This window comes from Cynocephalus volans, chromosome 4 (assembly GCF_027409185.1).
Source record: "Cynocephalus volans isolate mCynVol1 chromosome 4, mCynVol1.pri, whole genome shotgun sequence".
Lineage (NCBI taxonomy): Eukaryota > Metazoa > Chordata > Mammalia > Dermoptera > Cynocephalidae > Cynocephalus > Cynocephalus volans.
In genome coordinates, this window is record NC_084463.1 from 130,644,473 (window position 1) to 130,670,255 (window position 25,783).

The 25,783-nt window shown below is 34.5% G+C and overlaps 1 protein-coding gene across 3 annotated transcripts in view; it reads left to right on the plus strand.

Moving 5' to 3' along the window:
• The window catches only part of ELP4 (elongator acetyltransferase complex subunit 4), a 263,052-nt gene that overhangs the window by 184,242 nt on the left and 53,027 nt on the right, over positions 1 to 25,783 (plus strand). The gene's annotated exons all lie outside the window — the stretch shown is intronic.

Sequence of the window (25,783 nt, forward strand, 5' to 3'; positions counted from 1 at the left end):
AGACGGCATTTTTTTTAAAAAATTGGCAAACAAAGACATTTTATATTACAAGTAACATGACAGTATGCCTTTATTTTTCAGTATATATATCTTTAGTTTTCATATGTTATTCCCAAAGATTGAATATCAGCTGTTAGACACAGTAGGGAGCAAATAATATATTGATGAATTATGTTTCTGTCTGTCCTTCTAAATCTACTTTATTTAGTAAATAAAATTATATAGTTACATTTCCAAAAGTGAACTTTTTAGTCTCCTGTACTTGCAAATGCTTACACATGTTGAGACAGAAAGGCTTTAAGCACTAACATTCTGAGATTTTATTAAACAAATAATTGGCTTGAATTAAAATATAAACAGGGGAAAGGAGGAATGGGATTTATTTTTTAATGGATACAGAGTTTCAATTTGGGATAATGAAGAGTTCTAGAGATGGATAGTGGTAAAGGCTGCACAACAGTATGAATGTACATAATGCCCCTGAACTGTACATTTGAAAATGTTTAAATGGTAAATTTTATGCTATGTAGATTTCTATACACACACACACACACACACACACACACACACACATACACACACACACAAAATCTGAGTCATAGTTTTTCATCTGTAGGTGATTCTTCCTTGTCATAAACATTAGCTAGCATTTAGTCTTCAACCTTAACAAATACTATTTATTCATTTAATATATATTATATACTTTTAATGTTTTAGGTATACATTCTGAGTGTTAAAAAAATTTCTATAAGTTAGTTTTTTAACTGACTTCAGCTTTTTTTTTAGCTATGTGATCTTGTATAACTTAACTCCTCTAAACTTCCAATTTCATATGTATAAAATAAGGAAAATAATTCTTATATCAAAAGGTTGTTAGAGGGAGAAGTTAATATAAAAATATTCACTTCAAATTTACATTGGAAAAAATGAATATTATTCATGTAAAGCATTTAGTACAGTAAATACATAAAAAGCACTCAAAAAATTATAGCTGCTAGCACTTTCTGTTAGACATTGCAGATGATTTAACACACCAAAGCTCCTTCCAATTTTTGGTTGTCTTTTGGGGGCTGCGTATATGAGTTACATCTTATAACCACTGTCTGCAGTCTCTTTGTTTACTGTGTTTACTTGATATGGTAAACATGACACATGCACATGCAGAGGATCCTGTCATTCTGTGTTTGGTCTCTTAGGACCCCTTTAGCCTTCTAGGCCTTGCACCAGTGGCTTAGTCAACAAGCTTGCTAAATAGGAACAGAGAAAGAAGACAGGCATGCAACATACTGGTATTTCTGTGGAACAACTTTTATTGTCCAGCTATTCCCAGAGAGCTTGCAACAGCTTTGATACCTTTTCAGACTTAGATAACCTTTTTATGTGTACTGTGAGACTGCTAGTTTTAAGCAGTTATAATTGATCAAAAAGGTTAACTATTTTTTTTCAAAGTATGAATAAGGTATGGGTATTTTTAATAGAATTCATATTCTTATACCTTGCTTCATTTATGAGAGGTTTTGAGGCAGTTACCTAATTGCTATTATTGTCACCATTTTATTGAAATCTGAAATAACTAAACAAGAAGGAACCTCAAAAGATTGTGTCCTCGGTTCGTCTTTCCAAGGCAAAAGGACTCTTCAGTCTCTTCTCCAGGCAACTTTTGACTTGGTTGTGGTTATTCAGCTGTCCTAAAGCAAGCCTATGATTTCTCTGGTGGTAATCTTTGCTGGTATTTTACATTATGATATTTTTTAAGGAAATCAAAGTATTTTCTGATTGTAAAGAATTAGTACAGTTACTTTTTCTTTTAGTTAATATGCCATCTCCTAAAATTATTTTCAAATTGTTTGAAACTGAAGGGCAAAAACATGGAGGAAAATGGAAATAGTTTAAAACAGGTAAATATGTCAGCTTTCATATGTATGTCCAAAAACTTAAAATTCAAAAATGTTATGTGTGCTCACATATTCAGTACTCTAACTTAAGCTACAGCACACTTCTGAGATCTGATAGTAACAATATTGTAAAGCTTGATTATATTTTTATGGCCCATGCCATCTGTGCGTTTGTTCCGCTTACAATAGTAATAGTGTATTCAAAAAAAAAATACATTTAGTTTGCAGTGCAATTGTCTTATTGCAAATACATCAAGGCAAATTATCTCTTATCATTTTAGATCCTGTTCTTGTATTGTGGATATTGTATCTATCTGAAAATAGAAAAATTTCTCAGCTACTAAAACCAGTACGTGGTTGATTCAAACAGAAGACACAAAACTCCTATTTTTATTACTTGAAACAAATTCTAATTTAGATGAAAGAAAATACAATTATTGTTTAATATACAATAGCATATGACTTAAATATTACTTTCTGATGTCTAAAAATTAAGACTTTGTAAGTCACCATATAAATGTTCTTAAATATACTTGCTTGTTGTTATGAACTTTGAATTGAGACAAACAGATTTAAAAACTATTGCTGTACAAACTTAAACATACAGATTTGGAATCTTCTATTATGACTTTTAAATAACTTCAAAAAAATATTACAAAGATTAAAATTTCTCTGCAAATATAGTCTAATTATTATTACCTATCTTAATAAATGATAATAATGGTGATGTCTTATTTTAAAATTTTCTTTTAAAGGAAAAAATAGGCCACCATTATCAAAATGTCTATTAAAGTCTCTAGAGGCAACAAATAAGTATTAATCTTTGTGATGTTTAAACATAATAAGTATTTGACATTCTACATGTTAAATTTTCAGAGTGAAATATTTCTATACATATAACGCAAAATATTTAATACTGCATATATATAATTTCGTATATGTAGATATTGACATAAACCTTACAATTCATGTTAATAGGAATACTGTCTGATATCCTTAATATTCAACTGAAAATATCACTAGTCAAAGGCTTCATTTTACCAGGTATAATCTATTGAAAATAAACTTTTATACATAGCAAATTTAGAATCATCTTTGTATGTCATAAGTGTGGGAAATTTATCTACTTCCCTTTATTCTATAATGATGTATTATTTTATAATGTCTTCCATAATCCACATAAGTTCATATAGTTTCATGGTAAAAATCGATTGAATAGCTAGAGTTTTCTGATGTTTTTTTTTTTTTAATTATACAAGTAATATATGACTAATTCTATATTCGTTTCCTTTCACTGCTGTAACAAATCACTACAAACTTAATGGCTTAAAATAACACAAATTTATTACCTTAGTTTTAGAGGTCAGAAGTCCAAAATCAGTTTCACTGGACTAAAGTCAAGGTACCAGCAAGGCTGGTTCCTTCTGGAAGCTCTATGGGAGAATCTATTTCTTGCCTTTTTCAGCTTTAGAAGCTGCCAGCATGCCTTAGCTTATGGCCTCATCACTTAAATCTCAGCTTCCATCATCATATCACTTTCTCCCTGACTTTGACCATGCTGCCTTCCTCTTATAAGGACTCTTGTGATTACACTGGGCCCAGACAAATCTCCCCATTTCAGGGTCCTTAACTTAATCACATCCGAAAAGTCCATCTTGCCATGTAAAGTGACATTCCCAGGTTCCAGGGATTAAGACATGTACTTCTTTTGGGTTAGGTGAGGATATTATAGAGGCTACCACACATCCTTTTATTTTTTAGTTTTAATTTCTTAAAATATCATTGTTCTCTTCCACCACAGGGCTTTGCACTTGCTATTGAGTCTTCCTGAAATACCTTTTACATGTTCTCCCTACAAAGATAATTCTTTCTCCAGCTCCCAGAGTAATTTCTCCCACAGGGAAACCTTCTACATCCTCTCACTAAATCAATTTCTTTTCCTTACTCTCAAAGCACCATGAACTTCATAGCGCTTATCAGTTTATTTTTATGTTTACTAGTATAATTCTTTAATTGAGGTCTTTGGCCCAACTATGCTTTTTAAACTCTGTAAGGACAAGTACCGCGAGTTCGTCATTGTTTTTCTTCCTTTGTATTCACATTCCTTATTCAGTAAATATTTGTGAAGGGAGTGAAGAGTCTTTGCACATTTCATATCAGATTTATTCCTCGATATTTTGTTTTTCTCCTATTGTCAATGGGATTCTTTTTTGTTTCATTACATTTTTGTATCGATGCTTAAGTGTTCATTTTATGTTTAGCCATCTTATTGAGCCATTTCATTAATGCTAATAGTTTCTCAGTTAAGTCTCTTGGATGTTATAGGTAAATGATCCTATTGTCTACAAATAATGATCACTTGTCTCTCCCTTTCTGATATTTTTGTTCTTGTTGTCTAATTGCATTGTCTAGGACTTACAATGCAATGTTAAATATATTGATGAAATTGGGCACCAGGCTTTGTTGCTGCTTTTCATGTGATTTGTATTGTCTTACCATTAAAAAAAGCAATTAGTTTTAGATATGCAGTAGGTCCCATTTATCAGGTAAAAGATATTTGCTAGCTTATAAAGAGTTTTTAATCAAGTATTTTTTCTGCTTCTGAAATTTCTCCTATAGTTGTTAACACAGTAAATTCCCATTTTGAAATCCATTTTATTTCCTCCCTGCCATTCTTTTTCTTCTCTTCTTCGGCATTGCCTATTAGACAAATGTTGGAGTTTCTGGACCCAGTATCCATATTTTTTAATTTTTCTCTAATATTGGATTTTCTTTGCCCTTTTGATTTTTATCCTGGGAGAATCCCTTTATCTTCCAGTTCACTAATTCCCTCCTCATTTGTGTCCATTGTATTCATCAATTGAACTTTTTTTTGACAGTCATATTATTATTTTCCATGTTTTTAATTTACTAACAACCTGTTTTACCCATTTGAAGTTATAAATTTTATTGTAAAGTCTTCTATGTGCTTTATGAACTATTTCATTATGTATAAGCTCAATTTGTTGAGTATTCATGGATACTTAAATATTTAAATGTTGTGTGATTCTTGCTGAGACTCTTGTCTTTGTATTTGAGATGAATATGGATTATGTATGGATCTATTTCATTTTACTGTAGCCTATCTTAATCTGTCTCTAGGAATTATAGGGGGTGGACAGGGTGTGCTCCCAAGTGGAGAATGCCAGTTGTCGTCTTCTGGGAATAAGCTCCTTGTACCTTTGGGGAGTTCAGTAACTACCTGGGATCATTGTCCTAGCTCTTGAATTATATTTTTTAAGAATTTCTATCATTAATGTAGACTAGTAAATCTATAACTCCTTGTTTTAGTCCTACATTCTCTTTGTCTGTATTAATCTGTTTCCTAATTTTTTATTTTTTCATCCTAAAAGTGCTTTGACTCATTCTTTTCCTGATGCTTGTACTTAATGTTATCCTGTGGGTGATTCCTTGAACCACAATAAAGCCATTAAAGAGTTCGATTTTATCTCATATTGTTTTCATATAAGCCCATGAAATGTAACTCTCATAATTAAATTTAGATTTTAAAATTTTAGCAGCATACAGTCCAAGGCATAATTCTAAAGTTAGTTCTCAGTTTTCTATATGTGTATTATCCACATTTCAGATTATCTGTATCAAATATGTCACGGTTTCATTGACATTATCACATTTCCTTCAAGAAGGACCTTTTCATTTAAATAATATACTTATTTTCAGTAATCTGGCCAGTCTGGAAAACAAAAAATTATCAATCAGTTCCAGTAAAGGTAAGAGCCAAAAAATTTATAAAATGGTGCTTTTTAAGCTCTGATTTCAACTACTGCATCAGAAAATAATGATGCTGGTTTTTCCCAGCAGTGAGAAAGAAGATTTGAGTAATAAAGTAAATTACAGAAGCCATGTAATTTCTAATTTTTTCCCAAGAAAATCATAATAAAAATAATGCTGAAGAACATTCTCAATCAAATGAATTTTTTCCTTTAAGTTGCTCTTTCGGATTACTCATGCTTAAGATCTCCACTGTTAGTGTAACTAATCAAATAAGTGTGCAAGGAAAGTTGTTATTGACATTCACAATTTTGTTTGAAATAAAAATGTGACTTATTTCTGCCATTTTTCTTTTACATATGAAATTAAAATATGGACTATTCTTTATGAGTACATCTTTTTAATCTTTAAAATATCTGAAACCTAACTCCTCCAGCTGTGTGAAAGGGGATCCTTGATTAACTGATTTTTTTTTTTATTTCCTACTTTGTGACAACTCTCTGATCAATACATCCTGTTGCTGAATATTTTCAGTATTTGAGTCAAAATCATTTGAATGAAAGAATATGAGCTCAAAATGGGCAATTGCTGGTGTGGGGTTTACACAAAACCAAGGGTCTTGAGTAGGAAAGCATATTCATATGACTCTGTGCCAGTTGGGAACAAGATAATAATAAATCATGTTAGAAACTAGATTTGAAATACTTTTAAACAGAATTTTCAATCAAAGCATCCCTGTCTCCAAGAGAAGTCTTCTGAGGCCAATCTAGTTTATGCTAGAACAGGGAAGCTGCTTCTAGAGCAGTATAATATGTACTGAAAGACCCAAGTTTCATTTGTACAGTTATGAACTTACCAAATATTTTTAAGTGCCTGCTATATGTATTACTCTGTAATGATACTAAAAAACACAAAATATGATCCCTCTCTCCAAGAAGTAGTTTATCATAGTAATTAATATACCACATTTTGGTATCTGCAGACTTGGATTTTAGTGTCAACTCTGCTGCTTACTAATTGTCCTGCTTTTAAAAAGCAAGTTATGTTAGTGTAATTCTAAGTCCCTCTTTCCTCATCTGGCATAAAATGGGATAATAATAAAAATACCTACCTTGTTCTAAGAATTAAGTAATAAAATACATGTGAATTGCTCAGTACTATAAGTGGCACATCTTAACTACTCAATTTATGTTAGCTGCCACAATAATTATCATTGTTACTGTAATCTAGTTTGGGAGACAAGATTTACAACCAGGATGAGTCAAATACCTATTCAAGATAATAACAGATTAAATTATTAATGAGTACCACATACCAAAAATGCTGTAGGAAATGTCTCCTCTGATTACACTACTGTATAAAACTAATGTACATGTGCACATTCCCTCACCAAGCTGCTTGTTGCCTTCCTCGTTGCACTTGTTGCAATCCTTAATCTTTGTTACTAGCTTCTTATCTGTCTTCTCCACTAGATGGTAAACTCTTTTAATACGGAAGCCATGTTTCTCTTATTCATGCATTGCATTTCCAGTACCTAGTATAGTGCCTGATACCGAGTAGGCACTCAGTAAATATTTGTTGAATACATGAATCAGAGAAGGGCGAAATTACTGTTGGCCAGCATAATCAGAGTAACATTGTGGAAAGGATGAGATTTGAAACAGATCTTGAAAAATGAACAGGATTTAGATGGACAGAAAGAAGCAAGAATGCATTTTGGGTTGAGGTTGAGGGAAGAATGATGTGTTAATAGGTATGAAATAACTAAAATACAGTGAGTAGACACAAGGAGGAATGGAGTCATTGAATTTTAGGGGAAAAGAGACCATTGACATAAACTTTTCACACCTCTTCATTTTACAGATGAGAAAAATAAGACCCAGAGAGTGACAGAATCAAGATTAGAATCCATGTCTTTTCTATGCCGTACAAATAACAGAGCTTACAATATAATAGGGGAGACTAGAAACCATGACTTTAGGCTAAATTCCATGAAGGTCGAATTTGATGGGAAGGTAACCATGAGGAAGAATTGTGATAATCCAGGTCAAAAGTAATAAGGGAAATGAGATAGAGCAAGAGGAATCATAAACTGTGTTTTATTATGAACTTTTAGATTGAATATGAATACTTATGGTTACAGTAAACATGGGGCCTAGTAGAAAACTGGTGAAGGTAGACATAACTCTCTAGTATATTCTAACTGAAAGTCTATTATATTACACTTAGACCATACATAAATATAAAAAACAAAATGTACTTTATTTTTAGAGATTCTTTATGAAGAAGCTAACAGGTTGCATAAAACTTAGGGATAATCAAAAACTTATCTGAGACACTTTTGAAAATGAGGGCAGAATGTGTACTATGTGGTGTTAGGCGCCTTCATAACAAATCATACACAGAAGAGCCATTAGACAAATCAGCCTTTCAAACGTGGGCTGATGGTTTCTGACAGCAGTATAAAGCCATCTGAATTATTTCCTCTATAAATTGTCGATAGTGGGAATACAAGGAAAAGCACCAATGAACTAATAATTATCTCCTCTTTGTCATCACAGTGACTTAGGTCAGGAAAATGCCACCTTAAAATTAATTTCATCTTTTTTTAATCTACCTGGAATTATTCTGTTATTCTTTTTTTTACAATATCACATTTGTTTATGATCTGTTTTTCTTTTATATGTATGGATCCAGAAAGTGAATATGATGATAAAAATGAATACACACCTCAGAATTATTTTAGACTCTCTCCATAATTTTTTTAGAAATATTTTGACTAAATTAACCACATTAGTCATTCATTTAATAAACTGGTAGATACAACTTTTGTCTTTTTATTATTTTCCTTCTTTTCACTTTAATAAAAAAAAATTATATAACTTAATGAATTAAATCATAAACCTGCAAATTATCAACTAGTCCATACTACAACTTCCTCTTAATGATACAGCTGATGAAAATAAGTATCAATAACCTGAAGGCGCACAGTGCTAGGGACAAAGGTGGCATTTTACATTTTTATTAACACTTGTAATTTTCTCCTGCTTGATTTCTTTTAGGCCAAGCCCAATTTCTTCTAAACCATGGGTCAGTGAGCTCATGCTGATTCTCATATGAATGATGGGTTTGATTTTGCAAAGATATCACCAGCTACCAATACCTAGGTCTAGTTACCATCATTAAGAACAACCTAGAATAGAACAGTATAAATTAGAATGCATTATTTCCTTTAATTTCACTAACTATGGCAATCCTGGACGCCACCAGAATTGTGTATATTTGTGAAGCATTACATTTTTAAATGTTATTAATGTGGTAGTAACAAAGCTGCATAAAGCACAAGCAAAATTTTCTGTTTTTCATATATGTTATCTTTCCTCGTTAAACATCACAAAAAGAAAAAAAAATGTTTGTTAATGTAAATGGTCTTAATAAAGTATTGTATTTAGTAAATGATCTCTTATAACCAAATGTAAGTTTGAGAACAGTCAGGTTTTGCCAGAATGTAATATATATCTGCTTTAGTGGCTTTTTTCTACATCCTCCCAAATGAAAACAATATTATATTAATAAATCATAAGAGGCGTCTATTAGCTTGATAAATAAGTACATTTTAAATACAAGTTAGGAAAGGATTTGTTTAAATACTTTAAATAAGTCTTTATCATACTAATCTTAGTGATGTCAAATACAATTTTCATTTTTAAAAGACTTTAGTTAGAATTTAATCTTTGAAAATATTAATAACAGCTTACAGCAGGTAAGCTATAAAATAACACTGGATGCTGTCTATTTAGTTTCTGGTTGAAAAAGCACAGCAGTACTTTAGTTCATTACCTTTGAAAAAAACAGTAACAAGATAATACAGCTGCCTCTGATTAAGATGTAAATTCTTTCTAATTAGAATGTAAATTCTTACATTTAAATGAAGACATCAATTGTCAGGATGCCATATGATATCTTATTCCACCTTGCCTGAATGAAGCCCTCACTGCTCATCTATGGCACTAAAATAGTTTTGCAATCCCTTTGTTCTCTGATTCTTGTAATATTCTCTCTTCATGTTCCCTTTTCACATTGCTTTTGTTTGTTTTCCCCCTTGCATCTGATATTGTTGTGCCTTGGGATTTTGCAGAAATTTGGAATGAAAATTGAGTTCAGTCAGTGCCAGTATTTGCTTGTGCCTCAATTACTTCTGCTGAATTTTCCTCAATGCAAATCAGGCAGGTTGCATAAAGTGGTGCATGTATTTGAAATAATTAATTTTCCATAAAATGATGGATCAAATCCAATCAACCTTCATGAAATCTAAATAATAGAATAGAGAATTAGAAATTAATTAACATTTTGTGTTGTTAGTACTTTATGGTATAAACTAGCAATAGTAAGGTTTACTGTTGATTCTAACTTTTTCTTTATTAAATTTTGATGGAAACCTTCTGCCTCAGTTATTTCTTGCCAGAAATATGCTAACAAGGAAACCTGTATCAATTACATTGAAGCAAAGATTTCAAAGTACAAAGATTATATAAACAATTGTTTGAATTATTTGTGGTTCTCTTTACTGAGAAATAGTGAAAGTTTTATCTTGAATAATATACACTAATCTATAGAAATCTGCTATTTATTATATTGGATAAGGCTGTGACCCTTTGAGCATAGTATCATGCATTTCTTTTATGTCATGTTTCTTCAACTGAAAAAGATGTAACTTGAGAGTCAGACTAACTCAGTCAACCTTACAATGCTAGTGAAGGCGAAATCTAGAAGTTGGAAGAATTTGTTACAGGTAGAAGGGCACCTCTCCTAGTTTTGTTTTGCTTTTTTTATTTTAACTCTATTATAGAAACTTTCAAATATGCACAAAAGAAGAATATAATGAACCTGTATGGACCCATCAACCAACCCATGATCTCTAATCATCAAGGAACTAATGGACAGACAAACCATACAAACCTGAAATAATAATGAATAACATGCAAATAATGCAGAATAGTGTACCATAGAACCTAAAATTTAGTTAGAGAATATGAGCGCTATTAATGTTTAGAGAAGGTCAGGATGTGCTGGATGGCCAGAGAAGAGAAAGAACATTCCAGACAGATTGGAGATGCCTTAAGAAGAGATTTGTGGATGAATAGAGTCTGTAATGATATGAAAGAGACTATTTAATCAGAAGTTTTGTTTTGGATGTAAAAGTAGTTAAGTTTGGTAACATGTAGGGGGGATTTGAAAGCTATGCAATACATTTTAGTACTAATTAACCAAGGAGGTATTTTAGGCATTGTAAGGACAGCATCAAAAATATCTTCTCTTTGTCCAAACAAAAATCCCTTCTGTTGTAATTAAAATTCCTTACTACTTTCTGATCCTGTTCACATATAGAAGGATATTTTTAGAGACTAAAGTATGAAATGCAAAGAAAAACTTTTTGTCTCTAATCTAGTTTATTAAAAATAAATATCAGTAATGAATCTGTAATTATGAAGTTTACTATATTTTATTTTTACTTCTATATTCAGTACATCAAGAGAGATATCACTGTTGTTACTTGTAAATACCACATTTTTGTTATTTCAGAATTCCAAATTTGTGTATTATTTACATACTGTGTTAGTTTCTTATTGCTTCTATGAAAAATTACTACAAATTTAGTGACTTGAACAAGACAAATTTGTTTTCTTACAGTTCTAGAAGGCAGAGGTTCACAATTAGTCTTACGGACCTAAAATCAAGAGGTCACTAGGGCTACATTTTTTCTGAAGGCTCTAAGGAGAATGCATTTCCCTCTCTTTTCCAGCTTCTAGAGGCTACCTGCATTTTTCGGCTCATGGCCTCTTTCTCCATCTTCAAAGCCAGCAACTTTGGGCTGAGTCCTTTTTACATTGCCATCTTTCTGCTTCTCTCTTCTGCCTCTCTCCTTTACTTTTAAGGACCTTTGCAATCACATTGGACCCACTCGGATAAACCAGGATAATCTCCCTATTCTAAAGTCAACTGATTAGCAACCTTAATTCCATCTATAACCTGAATTCTCCTTTACCAATTAAGGTAACGTATTACAGGTTCCAAGGATTATGATATGGACATCTTTGGGGGACCATTATTTTGCCTGTCACACATTTCTTTCATATTTGCTCATCAGTAACCACTTTGATAGACCACACAGAGAGAAGAAGTACTTTATGGGCTTAGATGGGAAATCTTTCTCATATTTAAAATAAGCTAATACTTACCATTTTACCTGAATTTGAGAAAAAGAAGAAAGAAATACTACAAATCACAACAGTTGTACAACCAAATTTTTACAAAATTGACAAATTAAAGCAGTCATTGTAAACATGGCCAAAAAATTATGTTTCAAAGAAGGGACTAAGAAGCTAGCATTTATTGATTATTTACTATGTGACAGACACTGTAATAAATATTTACAGATATTATTGCTTTTTAATCTTTAAATGCCCCTGTAATTAGCTGTATTTTCCTTTTAAAGATAAGGAAGCTGAAGCTGAAAAACTTTAGGTAACTCTCCCAAAATACACACAGTTAATAAGAGATCCCAATGTCTTCCTACTATACCTTGCTGAATTCTATGAAATGTCAGTTGTACCCATCAATTAAGAAACATTTTTTAGTATTGTTTAGGATCAAGGCATTCAAAGTATTATGGAATCAACAAGCAAGTATGAGACATAGTCCATGCCTTCAAGGAATTGATAATGTAGGTGTAGAAAGAAGGCAAAAACGCATGAGGAAGTATTATAGCATAGTATTTTAAAGCATAGATTTTGGAGTCAGACAGCTTTGGGTTAGAATCTTTGCTTTTTTACTGCTTAATCTTTTACTGCTTACCTGTGAGCCTGCGTCTCCTTTCCTGCCTCCTAGGGTTGTTACAAAGATTAGCTGTACATTAATGGTACATAGCAAGCATTCAGTAAATGGTAGCTGCTGTTAATGTAATAAAATTCAAACGATACAAGGATTGCGTTATTGATTACCCAGTCAAGGGATATAGGAGTTTAGCAGAGGAAACACTAATTGTCAAACCAGTGATTTCATTTTAAAGCTATAGATATTCTTGTATTTATGAATATCATGAGTAGCTGTACAGTGTAGTGGTTAAATGCACTGGCTCTGGAAAAGAATGTCTGGTTTCAAATTCCATCTCTTATTAATCTGTCTGCATCTCAGTTTCCTCATTGTAAAATGGGGATAAATATAGTACCCACATTATGGGGCTAATGAGAGGATTAAATGAATATGCAAAGTGCTTAACGCATCTGGCAAATAATAAGTGCAACGTAAGTGTCAGGTATACCTTGTGTAGCCCATTGTCAGGGATCAATTGTATTTCACTGTGATAATAAAAAAGGATACATGTAGTCTATTTCCCACAGAGATATAGATGATTTGCACAGCTGGACATTACCAACAGGATGGGCATTGTACAAGGATATACAATTGTACAAGTGCCTGTAATGTACCTAGCAGTATGCTTTAGATAATTCAAAATAGCAAAATTTCATAATTCCTATAAACCTCCCTGGCTAGGTGAGGACACAGAACTGATGTTGGATGAAATAGAGACCAATTAAGTGCTCAAAAAAAGTAAACTGATTCCGAGTGCAGTAGGAAATTCAGAAAAGGTGAAATCATTGTGTGTTATATCACATCACTACAGAAAGTAGGATTTGAACTAGGCCTGGAATAGTGGAAGAGAAAATAATGGACAGTTCTGAATATAAGAAACTGCCCAACCTAGAGTCTCATGCATCTTTAATTCTAAACTTCCTCCCCAACTTGTTCATTAGGCAGCAGTAGAGAAAAGAGAAGGTGAATGAGGAGGCCACAAATGCCGCAAGTCTGTGGAAACACAGATAAAGGAAGGGACTGCAAGGATTCAAGAACAGGCATCTATGATAAAATTTAGGGGTTCTGGGAACTTGGGTGAAAGAGAAATTTACATCTTTATTTTCGCTAACCTCCCACTGAAATTTAGCATTTTCTTAGCTGTGAATATACACTACAAAACACAATACCATTAGCAGTTAACTGTGACTTTGTCATGAGTAGAAATTATAGATTTTTTCAAATAGCATTATAATAATTACAAGTATTTCAAAATATCATTTATGTTCATCTCCTTTGGTAGTTATTCAGCCCACTGCTGATCTTGTTATTTAATGGTTAATAAAAAAGCTCAGATAGATTACTATATCAAAAATGAGTTTGTTGTGTAATTTTTTTCCTTTGTAATCCAGTGTATTTTATTTTATACCTTTAAAAGCATTATTCTGAAAAAGGGTTTGTAGGCTTCACGACAGGGCCAAAAGAGTCTGTAGCACTAGGATAGTGATTCTCTTTATGGACCTGGAAATTGTTTTGGTAACCGCATCCATAAGTTTACTCATATTGAGGTTACAATCAACTAAAACCCCTTTTTTACGCATGTTAGTTTAGGCTATGTTTATTCGTTATAAGCCACTATCATTACTATCAAGCCAATAGCTCAAACTGACTGACAAATATGAAATTCTTAAATCTGTACTTTTAAAAAATTTCTACCTACCTAAATATAGAACTTAATATTAACCATCTGAGGTGATATCTTACAAGATATTTTCTATATGCAGATATATCTGCCAAAGAAAAATTCTATACAGTAGTCTCCTCTTATCTGCTGTTTTACTTTCTGTGGTTTCCATTACCCATGTTCAACCATGGTCTGAAAATATTAAATGGAAAATTCCAAAAATAACCAATTTATAAGTTTTAAATTGCGTGCCATTCTGAGTGGTGCAATCTGTCATCATATCGCTTCATCCCACCCAGGATGTGAATCATCCCTTTATCTGGTATATTCATGCCGTAGACACTACCCCCCCATCAGTCACTTAGGAGTGGTCTTGGTATCACAGTGCTTGTGATCAATTAAGCCTTATTTTACTTACAGTTGGCCCCAGAGTGCAAGGGTTCTGTGCCTAATTTATAAATTAAACTTTATCATAGGCATGTATATATAGGAGAAAACAGTATATGTAGAGTTTGGTATTTCTTTTAAAACACTAGTGCTTTTTGTTTTGATTTGCAGGGTAGGGGATAGGGAAGAGCTGTCTTGGTTATTATTGCTATGTATCAAACCACCGCAAAACTTAGAGATGTAAAACATTTTATTACATCTGAGGCTTCTGTGAGTTAGGAACTCGGATAGGGCACAGCAGGGATGATCCTTGGATGCACTGTTCCATGATACCTGGTTCTCTGCTGGAAAAAAATTGATGGCTAAGGTTGAAGTCAACTAGGAGCTCTAGTGGTTTATGTTGGCTGTCAGCTGGGACCTCAGCTGGGACTGTCCTCCAGAGTACCTGTGCATAGCCTTTCCGTGTGGCCTGAGCTTTCTCACAGCATGATTGACCTCTTCTCACATGGTGGTCTAACTGCTCAGATGGCAGCTTAGGGCTCCAGAAGTAAGCGTCCTAGTAAATAAGGTAGAGCTGCATTGCCTTTTATGACTCATCCTCAAAGGTGACAAAGCATCACATCTGCTGTACTCTATTGATTGGAACAATCACACAAGCCCACCCAGATTCAACAGGAGAAGAATTAAACCCTGCCAGTTGATGGTGGAGCAGCACAGTGACTTGTCAAAAGCATGTGGAATAGGTGCTGCTGTACAGTGATCTTTGGAAAATGCAATCTGCACCTGTGAATAGGTGTAAAACTGTGGTAGTTTAAAGTGTTTGGACCCATGGCCTGCAGTGGCACAGTTTATGTGGACTGATAGGTGAAACATCATTTGTCTTAATAACTCATATCTTAAGTTTAGGTTGATAATTATGTTATTTATTATTACAATAATGAAATTTCTCATTTTATTAGGGTTGGGGAAGGGTCTGTGTCTTTAACAAATGTGAAAGTTTGATTTTTTTCAAAACTTATAGCTCTGTGTTTATTGCAGAAGATCTGAAAGCCAGAAGTATGATCTGACTCATAAGAATGACAGAGTAAAAAGATGTTTCATATTATCTCCACTAAACGTTCTGATGTGAAAAATAACCATAAGGGTAAATTGTATGGCGTGTGAATTATATCTCAGTAAACCTGTTTTTAAAAAAAAAGAAACATAAAGATTGAATTTTAGTGAATGATATGCATGTTGACGTGGTTGGAGGTAAAGTGTACTGATGTCTGCAGCTTACTTTGAAATTCACCAAAAACTAGGTAGATTGATGGGTGGATAGATGTTTAGAGAGGCAATAATAAAGCAAGTGCAGATATGGGTTAATTATACAGTCTGGGTGATGTGTATATGTGTGTTCCCTAAAAACACTCAACTTTTATATGTTTGAAATTTTTCACAATAAAATATTGGGAAAAATCATAATGAGACACCATAACACAATCACTAAAATGGCCTTTAAAAAGAGTTGGTGGTTTTTGTTTGTTTGTTTCCCAAATGTTTTCTTTGTTAAAAGTTCTAATGTAGTTTTGATGAAGTAAAATTATGTTGACTAATAGATAACCTATTTTTATTCAAACAATTAGATAATTACCTGGTAATAGAAAAAGCAGAAGGGAAGAGTTATGCACAAAAGCTCACCACAGTTCCATGACTGCTAAGTCAGAAACCTTGAGACAAATAATTACAATTAACACAATCTTGCCATTGGAAAAGGAATGCTGTCTACCCTGCTAAAATCTTACACCTCTTTTTCTCTCTAGGCACTTTACTTTTACTTTTTTTCCCCTTCCTTTGACCTCAACAATATGTTCCCTGTTTACATTATTCATGGAATCATGAAGGGTCACTATTGTCTACCCAATCCCAAAATAGTTTGGCACTTTTTCAAATTGTTTTGCTTGAATTGTACTGAAGTGGTAACCTGCTGATACAGGCATACACTCCAGCACCCTTGTACTGTAGTCAGGCCAAAAAAAAAAAAAAGATAAAAGGAATGAAAGTCTCTTTCAGTTGCTAAGCAAAGGAGTAGTTGGTAAGTAACAGTAAAACTTCAGAATTTTTTAAGTGCTCTGGTAAAATTTAAACTCACGGAAACATTTATACTTTAACTGAAGGAGTACTAACTAATCAATGGAGGATATTCAACAGAACTGAACATTTAAAGTGCCCTTCTTACATGTCCACCAATGACTGCTACTAATCATGACACACTATGCAGAATCCTTGCTCTTAAGAAACATAAGCAGCATAGCTAGCAGGAAAAGTTGGAGAGAATACCAGGGTATGAGCAGATTCGCACTGCAAGATAAAGCAAAAAGAAGATAAGTGCCAAGTACCAGATGGAATGAAATCATGTTTCCCTTGCTCTCTTGCCCAGCCTGAGAAGCCAGGCCAGGGGAGTTTGTGATCATGGTACAGGAATGGGAGCTATTACTCAATGCTCAGGCTGCCCCATCAGTCAAACTTGCTATTCAAAATGCATCTTACTCTCTATTTTGTATTTAGAGTCTTGGATTCTTACCGGAAATGTAGCTGAAACTTAGCTTTGGAAGCTGGCTCTTAAGTCTGCTTAAGACTTTCACTTCCAAGTACATATTCAGGCTTTGTTTGCCAGTTTGGTTGTTTGTGTGGTTGAATGCGATCCCTGGAAAGATGTGCTTCTGAGCTCGTATAAAGTCAATGACTTGCCTTCAGCATTCATGAGGAGATTCTGAAGTTTCTGTTTCAAGCCTTTTGACATGTCAGCATGTGTAAAGCTAGTCTGATGCCAAGATGCTTTATGCCAGTAGGTTGCTTTTGATCTTGATGTGCCTGATTCTCCTTGTGGCTCTTAAACCTGTTGCCATTAAAAGAAACAGAAAATTGTAAGGTATGGACTGTAACATAGGTTGTAGCCACAAATATCGTTAGTGCTATACTGCAACACCGCTTTTGGTTTGTTACAATTTTAAACTATCTTGGCTTTTTGGGTTTTTTTAATATCTGTTTTCTAAAACTGATTTTTCAATTCCTGATTTTCCATTCAACCCATGATGATGCTTTCCTACTGCTCAGCTGGAATCTGGATTTGCCTTCTTTCATTCATTTCTTTCATTTTGAACCAGTGGCAAGTCTTGTTGTAGGAAATTTGGGGGGTAGCAAATTCAAATTTGGCAGCACCCTGGGGACATTAATCAATCAGAAAATATAAATGAGCAAATCATTTCTCAGATGAAATGGTTCGATTGAAATTAATATTGAAATGAAAAAACCAAGATGTTGACCAAACCAAAAACATGGATACAATTCATAAGATCCATGATACTGTTGATTTTGATTTCATATACTTTTATCGGGCTTGATCTTTCAGCCTTTATACTTTGAATTGGCAGTAGCGTGTGAACTGTTCTAATGCTAATGAGTTCACCTCTACTACTTACTCCCTGACTGATACCATGGCCCTCTCCATTGCCTTGCTCACTTCTATTACATATCCATAGCAGCCTGATACACAACCCCATTGCCAGCAGCTTCTACAATATTTGTGGTGGAAAATATTGTTGATTCACATTATGAGTGAAAATTGTGATTTAACTCTAATTTATATCATCATTATGATATAAATATATGTTGAATTTCAAATATTTAAATAACTGAAATGTCCTCGGATAAAAGCACATTTATCCATTGGAAGTAAGAGAAGACCTCCCACCAAAAACTTTTAAAGTATTATTTTTATTGTTATTGTCTGTTTTCAATGTGCATTCTTTTGTATAAAGTGCTAATGATTAATATTTGAGGATTCAGGAAGGAAGAGGCAGTACTTAATTTCCTCTTCCTGGATTAAAGAGAATGATAATCTTGAAATGCCATGCATTTATGATGTTTACAATTACCATTGTCTGTATTCAGGTAGTTTAGTAGCCTATCATCTGTGACTTCTCAGTGATAATGCCTAGTAAAAGTGCTTATTGTCCTCTATTCTGTGGAAGAATGTAAGCCTTGCAGGCAACACTGCTACTGGTTTGGAAGGTCCAGCAAAAATGAAAATGAGTCCTCTTGTTCAAAAAAGCAGAAAAAGTGCCATTAAAGGTCCTAGAATATGAAGCTTTTCCTTTTCTTCCGAGGTCTTGACCTTTATTGGTGTTTTTATTTGCTAATTAAGGTTGTGCTTCTTTTTCTTTTTCTTTCACTTTTTCTTTTTTTGGCAGTTGGCTATAGGTTTTACTTCTTCAGACTCAGGTATATTCTCAGAGCACAGACTTCGTAGGCCCCTGGGCATCTCACTGCATGACTTGGGACATAAGCAGCCCATCAGGTATCAGGTTTCCCCTCCTGCCAGCCACCAGGTTGATGGGCTGTGCCCTAGGGAAACCCAGTGAGCCCACTGCCCCAACCCACTCTGGATGGAATGTGATATCTTCCATGCTGGAATGTGATAGGTATGTGGATGGGAGGTGGGTGAGAAGCTTGTCCCTACCCAGTCACCCACTAAATACCCTGAGGCACTGCCAGCCCTGGTCAGGACAGCTGCCTCCATGCTCCACCTCAAGATGCCATGGGATACATGCTAAACTCTGACCCACACCTCATCCTCACCCTCACCCAGTCACTGAACAGGACAGAGTGATAACAGTCACTGAGGAGGGAGAGCAGAGAGTTGGAGGCCCATGAGGGCTGAAGAGGCCCAATGTCCTGGAAGGCCAGAAGACAGGGACTGCGTATTAGCCAAACCCCACCCCCCACCATTCCCCCTGCCCCACCCATATTTTATTGTTCCAACAGACTTCACTTACAGAACACAAATGCGAAGATAAAATTACTGAAAATTTCAAGACAGCATCACGGAGCATTAAACCTCAAGCTCTGGGCCATTCTAAGCACAGGGCTCTATGTGATGCCCCCAAAACTGGCCCTGCCTGCAGGCTAGACTCAATCTACCCATAAAATAATAAACTAATGGCTAACATGTATTATGCCAGACACCATTCTAAGCAGTGTACATGTATTGACTCATTAATCCTCAAAGGAACTTATAAAGTATATGCCATTGTTATCCCCATTTTACAGATGACGTAGCTGGTGTCCAAAGTCACTCTGTAGTAAAGGGCACATCAAGGATTCAAACTCTGACAGTCTGGCTCCAGAAGATTCTTACTGGAGAACTGAAAGAGGATTGAATAACCTAGACATTCACTGAAAAAGCAAATCACATTTATGAACACTGTGCACTGTTGGAGGCTTTGTCTTAAAGCAAATTTCTAGAGGATAAAATCCTAACTGGTTGCAGATATCTTAAGTTAATTGGCTGTTGCCTTGATCTAGTTGGAAAATCAAAAGCAGCTATCAAATAAAGAGGGTTGTCTAAGTTAAAGGCGTGGAGAGATTAAATGGAAAGCAAAAGGGATTTGTGAATACTCCTAGAATGGTGACATATTAAAACCTTCCACAAATGGCTACTCCAACCCTTTACCCTCACCCCCACATTGCCCTGCCCACGGTTATGCAACTAATTGACAGAGTTGGGCCTCAGATCTTTTTGTCCTGGGCTAGGAAGCAAAAAGGAAGTAACCAGGCATCTCTGGTATACTCCTTGTTCCTGGTTAGGCCACTCCATGAAAAGGATAGACTGAGAAGAGAAGGAGTATGAGGAGAAGGGGGCTGTCAACCAACATCTACCTTTCTGCCAACTTTATTTTATTTCTCTTATTGAAGGTGATTTCATGTTTCTTTGTGTAACTAATTAATGTTAACTATTGTAACTACGTAACTATAAATGTTAACCATTTCATTTTTATTTTAATTGCTATTATATAATTTAATTAAAACTACTATTAGAAAATCTAAACTAATTATAATGGAAGGGTTGCTGGGTCAACTTGACTAATCCAGCTCTCCAAATAGGAGAATTCAAAGATAATATGTGGTGTAATTTCTTGACCCCTATGTCTTTAAATCACTAACAAGATAGATCCTAATAACTCTCATTAACTGTATTTGTGGAATTTGCAAGTGACCAAGCCGGAGACCATGGCTTACTTCTTCCATTGACTTTCTTTTACTCCAGACTGGTCTGTCACCATATAAAAGCATGAATAAGAGCCAAGGCCAACATGTTTAACTAGTTTATTGAGGAATCTCAACTCAGGAGGTTTACACATTAAACAATTTCCTTTGCTCTCCTGGTGGCTTTCACCTGTGCTTGTCAAATCTTTTCCTCTCCCATGGTATATCTTCGTCATATTCTACAGCCTTGGAGTCAATTGTTTATTAAAATTCGGTATTGTTTAAAACTTCAATCTCAAATGCAGTTTAAAGTCTTATACACCATGCACTGAATGTGAACTTGAATTAGGATCCTCACTATTTGACATGTTGAAGGGATTAGAGAACAGAGTCTGATTCTGCAGATTCTGGTTGTACCTCCTCTTTACAAGACCTTCTTCCTCCAATTTGTTACACCAGGGAAAAAGAAGTGGGAAGATGGCGAGTGTTTCTTTACACAGCTGGCCACTCTTAAGAGTCTTTTGTTGGTTATGACTACTGCTCTGACCATCTCTGAGGCAGGCATTCAAATGCTGGACCTCTCAGGGCTAGATGCATGAGCTTTTCAGAGGGCCCTGTAAGACCTCCACACCATACTATTTTCTGATGTCAGAGTATAGCAGTTGTTCCACCTTCTCCCCTGCCCACAGCAGCATGTGTTACCAGCCTCTTGCTGGTAGATTCCCCTTGCCAGCCAGATCATCATCTTGGGTAGAACACCAGCAAGCTGACTTTAAGTGCAACTCATTCTACTTTGTCCCACAGGAATTTCCTACATCCTCACCAGACCAAACTGTGGAAATGCAGGCTGCTTCACCACTGCCCTTTCTCTCTGCCCTGCCATTTCTCTCTAGAGAACTATCTGCCTTGCTTGATAGGTACAGGGACAGATCAGTAAGTTCTCTGTCTAAACAGAAGTCCAACAGGGAATGGAATGCCAATCTTTTCATCTCAGGGGCATAGACAGTCTTTGAGGTAGTCTCTTGGTGCCTCACTGGCACCTTTGAAACCAGCTTTGCAGAATAGTCTCCTCTCACCACAAGCACTAAACTTCCTACAAAGACCAGTGGCCCCATACTCTTGCCCTCCCTTCCCTAAACTTCTTGTACGGACATTGGGGTGATGACTGTAGTAGAGAGTACACCTCTACCACATTTGGGATGTGTCTGGGCCCAATTGCTGAAGCTTCTCTTTAGGCCTCTCTTAATGCCAATTTTTGTCAGGGATGGGTCCACTTTGTCAAGCCACAGTAAAAGCACCACTCCCCACACTGTTATTTTTATACACTGATAGAAGGGGTAATTTTTGATTCAGAGCAAAGTCCTTGAGAAATTGGTACACAGTAGAAAATTAAATAAATGCTAGTTCCCTTGACCTTTCAAAAAAGGCTGAGATTCTAAGAATGCCTAACTAAGGAGGGTGGTATATCAGGCTTTGACAAAATGGAAAAGTTTTTATAAAGTTATTTTAGCCAGAAGGAGAATATGAACAGAGATTGGGATTTGGAAAACTGGGGAGCAGATTTGGGAAAAGTGAATAAGCCTTTTTTGCAGTGGAAAAGCAGGGTAAAGAGTCTAGGAACATCAGATTAGGGGGTTATCAAGGACAGAACTAAGGAATCTAAATCTGGGTACCATAGAAAGGCTTTTCAGCATAATGGCCTATGGAAAAATAGAGAATATGGGGAAGTTGACTCTTAGGCAAGGTGCAGAAGAGGGTGGAGGAAAACAGGCCAGAGAAGTAGTATTATAACAATTTAAGAAGGAAGAAATAAGAAAGGTAGAAGGTAGGATTCAAGGAAACACTTGGAAAGAGAGAATATGAGCAATCCTGGGATTATTTGTGATTTTTGATGACTAATCTTATAAGATAGGACATGCCAGCATGTTCCAAATGCATGCTCTGTGACACTAATTTTATCAAATGCTGCAAATCAACAAAGTGTTCTCTGGTCATATTAGCTGAGGAAACTCAGCATAATGTAGTCCCCACTTAGAAATTCATAAAGTAACAGAAATCTTAAAGGAAAAAGAAAAAACAAAACATAACTGTGCTTAACCCAGCATTTCCCACAATTATTTGATTGTAGAACTCCCTTTTTTGTAACTCCTGTAATAGAGAATCAGTGTTCCAGAAAACACACTTTGGGAACCACTAGACCATGTTATATGGTCTGAATACATTGGCATGTTGATTTGTACATTAATATATTTTTCTTTAGTAAACAATGAAAAACAAAAGCATAATTTCAGATGAACTCAGTTTCAGAATAGGAATAATTCTTTGACTCTCTAAGCTTGAGCTATATCTTTTGAGACTTGGCCTTGTCTCATATTCAAAATGCAATACCTTTTTGAAACAAAAGACCAAGGATAAGTAGCTCAAATTTCAAGATTTTATAATAATCTCTGAGACTGACTTTTGTGGCCTTAGGAAACATCAGTATCTGTGTTCTCAGCTTTGGGCTCAGAAGAAAAAGAGCCGTATTTTTACAGTGCGTCTTAACTTTAAAGTGAGCACAAGTAAAGTAAGAGTGTTTGTAAGAATAATAAGAAGAAAGTTGTGTCTCATTTGTTTTAGTGTTATTATGTTACACATAATAACTGCTGACTAAAAATTTGTTAGATCATGAAAGGAAGACAGATATTAATTATCTTTTATTTACAAAGAAATTTGAGACTTAAAGATGTTGATTTATTGGCTCAGGATAACTGGTTTATGGTAGAATGAGGACTTGGAAGAATCAGGTCTCACATTCTTTTTACTAAAACACTCCTCCTGAAGAATAAAAGATAACCACTTTTATTAAATGTCAAAAGGACTTTTCCTTTGTTTGTAAATTATTCCAAACTTATAAGGGGGCTTAGCCACAAAGGTACTGTATTTACTCTTATTCTTAGAGGTCCTTCCCTTCCACACAATTGTTAATGTTAATGAATATAGTAAATGTGTCTTTCTTGCCTTTACACTTTTCACTGTTTCTGCTGAAGAATACCAGACACTAGTAAGTTCTGACTGTGAGGGCAGGAATGTTGCCCAATTGAATAATAAAGAAATTGAGACTCAGGTAGTGACTTACCGTGGTCATAGAGCAAGTTGATGATAGAAAGAGCACATATCTTCAACTTTGTAGCATAAACACTGCATAGCACAGAGCATTTTGAATAGGTACCCCAAGCACACATCTGTTGAATAGCAGATGTGTTGGCTGAGGTGGTAAGCAGCATCTTATTCATATACCTACAGTATATTTTTCCACTTAAAGAGGTTCATCAGTCTCAAAAATAATACTGCTTGTTACATTAAATCTACCTCAAAAATAATATGTCTGTTACTTTAAATCAAGCATGAAATATTGCTATGATGTTATTTCCAAAAAAAAAAAACTTATAAAAGAAATATGCTTAACCTGCAACAATAGAATAATGATGAACATGAGTTTTAAAAGCCATTTGCTTTATATCTTTAATAGTGTTCAGATGCTAGGTTGATAGAAAAAAAATTGGTTTTGTTTTATATTTTGATGTGTCATTTATAAAATCTATTTCAAAGAACTTTTTTCTTTTTTGGCCATGATCAGATTTGCAGTTACTTCACAGTTCATTCTGAAAAGTAAATAATAATGAAGAATATATAATCTGTTAAAAGGAATGGTGGCTGATTTGGTCATTACACATTGTACGCATGTATTGAAATATAACTGTACTCCATAAATATAACCAATATGTTTCAAATAAAATGTTTTTTTAAAAAGATAATATGAAAAATAATAAGATGAGGAATGGTGGTTACCTCAGAGGATGGAACTAGGGAATTAGAAATTGGGGTGGGGCACTTTTAGTTTTTGTTTTGTATGTAGATGCATATAATTTTTATATTTATTATAAGCATATATTACTGTCATAATTATTTCAAAGATCACAAAAATTGCTTTTGAAGAATGAAGGTATATAATTAACCTAGTGGGCGTTTATGCTTTTGTCAAAAAATTAAGTATTTCAAACATATAGATACTATTAAAAAGCTTCTGTGCACCAATCACCTAACTGTGACAAACATTAACATTTTAGGGAAGTACCATTTTTAAAAAGTAAATACCCAAAACTTGCCCTGTTAACCAGTAGTAAATGTGAGTTCTTAGGATTTCCCGTCTGAATCAGTATTGGTATAGAAAGTAGCATATGCTGCAAAAGCTCTAAGTCTTTGCCACAGTGCCCTGCTGCAAAACAGTGGTAACCATTGGTTGCTGGGCAATGGAGAACACAGCAAACCCAGCTCCCTTCACTTCTACATTTATTTATCTAGATTAATGATGTAGACCATCATAAACAAACAAGATATTTGTTATATAAATAGTATGGCTAATGCATTTCAGGAAATTTTAAGATTTTCCTTAGTGTTCATGTGTACTTTCAGTGCTTTTAACCTTGAAAGAGATATCGATTGTTTGGAAACCAAAATTAGATTGAAAGGGTACAATATGATCTCCTTTCCTCATGATAAATCGTACCATGAATCTAAGGAAGGTACATCAGGTTTTCTATTTTAATTGTTTTCTAACAGGTAGAAAGAATAATTCACTTATATTAAAATGCTGAATAGTTTTGTCAGTGAGAGGAAAAAAATCTCAAGTTATTCTTGGCTCTCTTTTCTACCAAAATGAAAGGAAAATCAAATACAAAAGGAATTTTTTTTAACAAGTAAAACAGAATTTATAATTCCAGTTCCTTTTAGAAGGTGCTTGTTCATTTATAAGGGCTCAGAAAGTTATAAGTGCAGTATATCTCAAATGTTTTACAAGATGTAATGTCTACTGTCAGTTGTAATGGCTGTACTGCACCCATATTAAAAGCCCATGGTCTTTGAACAGATTGTTTCTGCAATTAGTATCTATGTACTAAGTTAGCAATAAAAATATATGGGTCCATTTCCTCAGGTTGTACCTCACAGGGATGTTACAAAACTAAATCAAAATAACAGATAATCATTTTAGGAGTGAAATGTAAAATGTCACCAGTAACACAATGTCTTAAAAAACTAATAATATCGATACTGGCATACTGGAAATTAGACTTTATTCTCAAAAAATTTTTCTTTTGTTATACTCACCTACTCCCCCCCCCCTTTT